Here is a 6,307-nt window from a genome sequence, read left to right as displayed (position 1 = left end):
GATCATGTCTATAGTTTCATACTTCACTGTAATTCTTATGTTTTGCATGACATCTTTTTTCCTTAATTTAATGGAATTACTACTCTTCTATGGTAATGTTATTATTCAGAGAAAATTCTTAACCATGTTTGGTTAAGTGATTTTTTTGTGTTATTTTTATAAAGAGAGTTATGCACTTTCTCAAGTCAAAACGCCTTTTTGATGTGTTATGGTGATGATGCATAGCATTGGATTATTATTCGGGGCCGTTTAGTTCGCGGTAATGTAAAAAGATTACCATATAAATATTACCATGTTTGGCATTGCACTTGTGGTAATTTGGATGGTAATATCACATTGCCAACGTGAGAATATTACCAAGAAAGTTGGTAATTTTATTACCACCAAATTTAATGTTTATTTTGGATTATCAAATATGCGGTAATCTAATAACACGGTAATAAATTATTTCTAGTAATAAAAATTTCCAACCACACATGGTTATATTAAATTATCACAATATTCCCAACCATATAACATTCTCATCCATATTGCCATGATAATTTCGTTACATGGTAATATGTCATTACCACGTACCAAACGCCTCTTCTTTCGTGTAATTATATAGCTTTCATTATATCCCACATACATAAAAATAATAATAATAATAAATAAATAAATAAAAATTATATTAAATTAAATTAAACAGCTTATGAAGTGAAGGGCATTTTGCATGTTCTTTGAATTATATTGAAGCATTGTATTGGTCTTTAAATTGCATAAACATGTTGATTAAATGATATAACTATGCCCATTTTGGTCTTTTAATAGTTATAAGTACATTTTTAATCATTATAGACACCTTTTGTTACATGAAATTAAAATAATTCCAAGAACAGGAGCTATTGATGTTTATGGAGATACTTTTTATTGTCACAATTGTGTTGCTGCAATATGTCATCAAACAGTCATCACTAATTACACAATTGCAATTTTAATCCAAAAAAACATTTATTTTAGTTAAATTTAATTTAATTTAGAACTCATCCAACTTAAAATAAAAATATTTTCCTTCTAAAACACAACCCATTTCAACCCCAACCAACATTTTGGTTCAATTCCCTTATGCCACAAATGCCTGATTATTCATATGGCTATAATAACATATTTTAAAGTGATTTCCAGCACACCAAACGTGATTTTTGTGTTTAAAAAAATTAATAAATAAATTGTGACCACAATGTTATAAATTACAATGATATACATTACAACCATATGTGCCATGTGTGAAATTAACCCCAACATTTGATTTGATTGGCATCGAAGCAATATGGGCAAAACAAACACAAAACATCTCCAATTTGAAGCTAAGAGTTTTTCATAATCAACTTCAATAACAAAACCTAATACAATAATAGTAATAGTTCATATCCAAACAGTCTAGACAGTTGGTGAAATGAGCAGCAACCACATCAAAAATGACTTATAAAAGACTAGCTCAGCAAAAACAACATTAAGCTCAGGATCCCAAAGTGGTGCGTCTCATTGTGATTTCAGATGCTGCTGGACGATGTCAAGCCCATCCGACTCCTCGCCAAAATCCTGCAAATTCATAATTGTATGAAACCGTCCCATGTCGATGATCCATAGTGAAGTTTCGGTACAACAGAGTTTTTTAGTTTTACCTTCACAACTACGCAAGAGCAGCCGACCACCTTTCTTGCCTTCCCTTCCCTTCCGAGTCGATTTTGCAAAGCTGCGCATTCATCGATATACACACAGAATAAATAATCATTTAAAAATATTCTTCGGGCAAGCACAAATTCAGAAATAAATAACCATCAGAAAAATGTGTGAATAATGAGAGGTATTTAATTCATATTCAGAACAGGTCAGATATGAACATGCATGGTATTTTTACTTTCCACTGCACAAATTAATCGAGTTAATCATAAAAGCAAATAACTTACACCAGCCCACTCGCCGAACTTGGAACTGTGATTATCGAGACGCCGTGATCAGCGCAGAGGAATCATAACGACCGTTTGTTTTATTTCATTATAAGTTAAGAGGAATCTAAAAGCAAATAACTTAAACCAGCCCACTCGCCGAGTGTTTTGGAACTTGGAACTGTGATTATCGAGACGCTGTGATCAGCGCAGAGGAATCATAACGACCGTTTGTTTTATTTCATTATAAGTTAATAGTAATCTAAAAGCAAATAACTTACACCAGCCCACTCGCCGAGTGTTTTGGAACTTGGAACTGTGATTATCGAGATGCCGTGATCAGCGCAGAGTGCCTTCACAAGCTTTTCATAATCAGGCTGGTTACTGTCCTTGGCCAACACGCAGAGCAGCGCAGCATTCTTCTCAATTACCTTAGCACCTTCATGGAGCCCGCGGACAAGACCACCACAGGCCAATGACTTCTTTAGCACAACCTGCAGAGCAGTCATCAGGTCCATAGGCTCTCCGAGAGTATCAGCTACGACAGCATCCTCACTGTCACATGAGAAACATATAAATCCAATAAACCACCATTACAACAGATATTTGATGAGACTCACTCAAATTTTAAATTATGAAAATTACACAATAGACAACATGATTAAAGAAAACCCAATATCAATATACAAAGACTCAGGAAAGGGTGCAAGTGATCATACTATTCGCAAGCATCTCAAACTAGGCTCAAGAAAAGTTAATACAAGGTTTCAAGCAACTAGGCCAAGCTCGAGCTCTGTATCAAGCTCCGAATTAATTTCACTAGTTCTGGGAATATGCAAGAAAAATAACCATAAAAATATCTTATGTGTACCAATCAGGTCTTTGTCAGAGTACATTTGTGAATATTTAATTTGGCGGTTTTTATTACCTTAAAAATTATAAATATGTTCATTAACAGCTTATATCTATATCCTCATTTTTGTTTCAATGAACATTTCCTTTATAACATTTCAACTCCGAGGAGCAATCCTACAAAAGCATTAGCATAAACATGCACATATATATATATATATATAGTTAAAGGGCAAAAAAGATAACTTTTTTATGGAAATTGATCTTATAACTGCTCATAATATTGATGGATGCGCACATCTGCAAAAAAACATGCGGTCAATGTTTTTCAGTTTCTTGCAAGTGAAAGCATGAAAATTAGGTCAAATGATAAAGAACTCTAACCAAACACTAATGCCAAGTGTTGATAGCTCTCTTCAACAAAGCAAAAATTCAACCCCTAAATTTGGACTCAATTAATGAAACAATCTCTTGTAATTTTTTTATCAAAACCAGTTCAAAACAATGATACTAAAGATTATAGATCACGCAAAAGGGATTAAAAAGCCATAAATGAAATAAATAAATCACGAATTAGAGATACTCATCATCAGATTCAAATCAAATGATATGAGCTATGAAAACTAAAAATTCACAGAAAATATGAACATAAAACATTGAATAATCAAATGAAAGCTCTGAATAGAAAGGATTACTCACGAGGCCATGTTGGATTGAGAGAAAGATGAGAACTTTCTCCACGAGAAGCCGCACACACAAGAGAAGGAGAAGATCTCAACGGGGCCGCCGAGAGTTCTTCGCCCTAGGGTTTATGGAATGTTATATATAGAGTGGGTTTCTTTCACATACCCCCCTATAAATATTTTATTTACAGACCCGTCTATGGCCGATCAAGGTAAAGTTAAATAAAAACTAAAAAAGGTTTTTTTGGGGGCATATTTTTAAAAATTCATTTAATTACTTGCATGCAATGAATAAAACGTTAATATATATATATATATATAATCAGTTTTATTTATAGGGGATTGCTATTCTGAGTTGAAATGTTATGAGGAAATGCTCAAGTAGTCTTTAACCGGTAAATTAGATATTCACAAATGTACTATGTCAAAAACCTAATTGGTACACATTATATAATTTTTATGATTATTTTTTATGTATATTTCTATAAGTGAAATTAATTAGGCACTGACGGAGCTTGAGCTTGGCTGAGTTAATGGGTTCATAGTACATGTACCTTGTAATTCACATATATTATTATATGTTAAAAAATTTGACAAAAAACAGTTATGTATACCTCGTAAAGTTTTCTAATGAATATTAAATTAATATTTTTCTATTAATACCTCGAAAATTAAGCTAATTTTATTCATTATATTTAAATAAAAATTAACATTATAAAATTAAATTTAAGATTTTAAATATAATTCTATTTTTATTATTTTAAAAAATCAACGGTTATAATTTATGATATATTTTAATGGCCAAATTGAATTTTGATACATGATATTTAATCTTATTAAAGAGTGCACGCAATTAAACGGACTTGTAAGAGTAATTAGGTAAACACACGACAACTTATTAAATTGAACAATTACGTCTATATATATATATATATATATATATATTTCATTATAATGACAATTATTACTTCTACACAAACGTTGGAATTTATATTCAAATAAAATTTTATAAAAATATATTACTACCATTTAATATTTTAAATTTGTGTGTGAAAAGTGTTCACAATTGGGGCTTCAAATATATCTCCTCATGCTTATTTTGGTCTTTACAATCAAGAAATAATTATTAGATCCCTATGAAAATATTTAGTATTACAACTAATTAGAGCTTAAAATGCTTATACGGCCATGTAGAGACCAATTTCAAGATTTGTATTCTTAAAATAATTGGATTAAGATTTGATTTGTTAAAAAAGTATTAAAGAAAAACTTTTTATCATCTAAATTTTGACTTAATATTTCATCAAAAATAAATTTATTCAGATAGTTTTGTATTTATTTATCTATTTAAATATTTAACTCATAAAATACGGATGACACCTATCTTAAGCCACTATAATCCTTAACATGCATAAAACATAAGTAAAAATGACACACATATTTTAAAAATATAATATCTAAATTGATCGCTCTGATAGTTCTTTTACTCAAAAATGTTCCCAACTAGTCTCTTTATTTTTGAAAATAGCCCAGCTTAGTAACTTAGTTTCTCTACTCATAATCTCTTCTCTTTTGGCAATTTCATACAAGGGCTAATTAATCCTATTTTTAAACGTAGGGAGATTAAATTGAGTTATTTTCAAACGTAGAAGTACTAGTTAAAAACATTTCTGAGTAGAAAAATCAAAAAGAAAAAAGAGAAAAGTAAAAATATCACTTCGGATATTATCTCACTTGCCACAGTGACATAACCTAAATTTCTGAAGAATAATATATAAATTAAATAATATTCAGACTTTAAATAATCATAAAAGAGAAGTACAAAACATAAGCTTGCAAGGGCATTAAAACCAGAATCAGAGTATCACAATCTAAAGCCACAAGATAATCAATCAAGCATTGCAAGAACCTCAGAGCCACAGAATGTAAGAATACTGTTAGCATGTCTTCTCAAATACTAAATTTAGAGTGTTACCCATTTTATGCAAACAAATTGTCTCAGGATGAGAAAAATTATAAGAGCCTACAACGGCACCAATAAAAAAAACAAAATAACAAAAATACTGACACTTGAACTAGCTGCCAATGAGTTTGGCACCAAATAAATTTTCAAGAACAGCAGAAACTGTGGCACTTGTAAGCGTGGAACTGCCAGTCCTAGCAGAAAGGTTAGAGAGCACACCTTTGTACAGCATTTAGAAAGTATTCATGGTGTGAAATGAGAATAAGAGCCCCAAATATTATGCTGCTACATGTAAGGCTCTAAAGAAATGCAGCTGAGTCACAATCCTCCGATAGCCATAGCCGACTCGAATCCCCATAGCCGGTGGTTTCCAGAATCGCTCGAGATGATTGCTAAAACATGCACTTTCATTTGCTCTCATCTTCAAAGGCCTTTGGCTCATGTTCTCTGTCAACAACTTGATCAATCTGTGGCTCAGATGTTCCATTGTCTCTCATCAGGTACCACTTGATTCGGGAGGATTGTCGAGAGGCTTTTGCTTCACTGGTTTCTGGGTAGAATTTCTCAATAGCCGCTGATAGATACTGGGAACCACTTGCATCCTCATCTTTACACTCACTTGACATTTGCACATTAGTAGCTTGTGTGACTTCTCTGGTTTGAGCCCGCTTGGTAAAGGTGGAGCTGGATTAGCATCAGGAGTTCGCCCAAATCCAATGTCTCCTCCATTCAACCCATCTAGGCGGCTTCCCGACATCTAAAATCTCAGTTGGACCATTCTCTGAAATTTGACTCACAACTGCCTCCATACTCGTTACTGCATTTAATGGTTCAAAGGGTGCTGCAGTGTCCATCATGTCATTATTCTCTCCAACACCGAC

At 32.3% G+C, this 6,307-nt stretch overlaps 1 pseudogene; it reads right to left on the bottom strand.

Moving 5' to 3' along the window:
• Nucleotides 1-1,312: 1,312 nt before the first annotated feature.
• LOC120263043 lies at nt 1,313-3,586 on the bottom strand (annotated as a pseudogene).
• Nucleotides 3,587-6,307: the final 2,721 nt, after the last annotated feature.

The sequence above is a fragment of the Dioscorea cayenensis genome, chromosome 6 (genome assembly GCF_009730915.1).
Source record: "Dioscorea cayenensis subsp. rotundata cultivar TDr96_F1 chromosome 6, TDr96_F1_v2_PseudoChromosome.rev07_lg8_w22 25.fasta, whole genome shotgun sequence".
NCBI classification, from domain to species: domain Eukaryota; kingdom Viridiplantae; phylum Streptophyta; class Magnoliopsida; order Dioscoreales; family Dioscoreaceae; genus Dioscorea; species Dioscorea cayenensis.
Note: the sequence above shows the minus strand (reverse complement) of the source record. Positions and strands in the feature narration are given on the sequence as shown.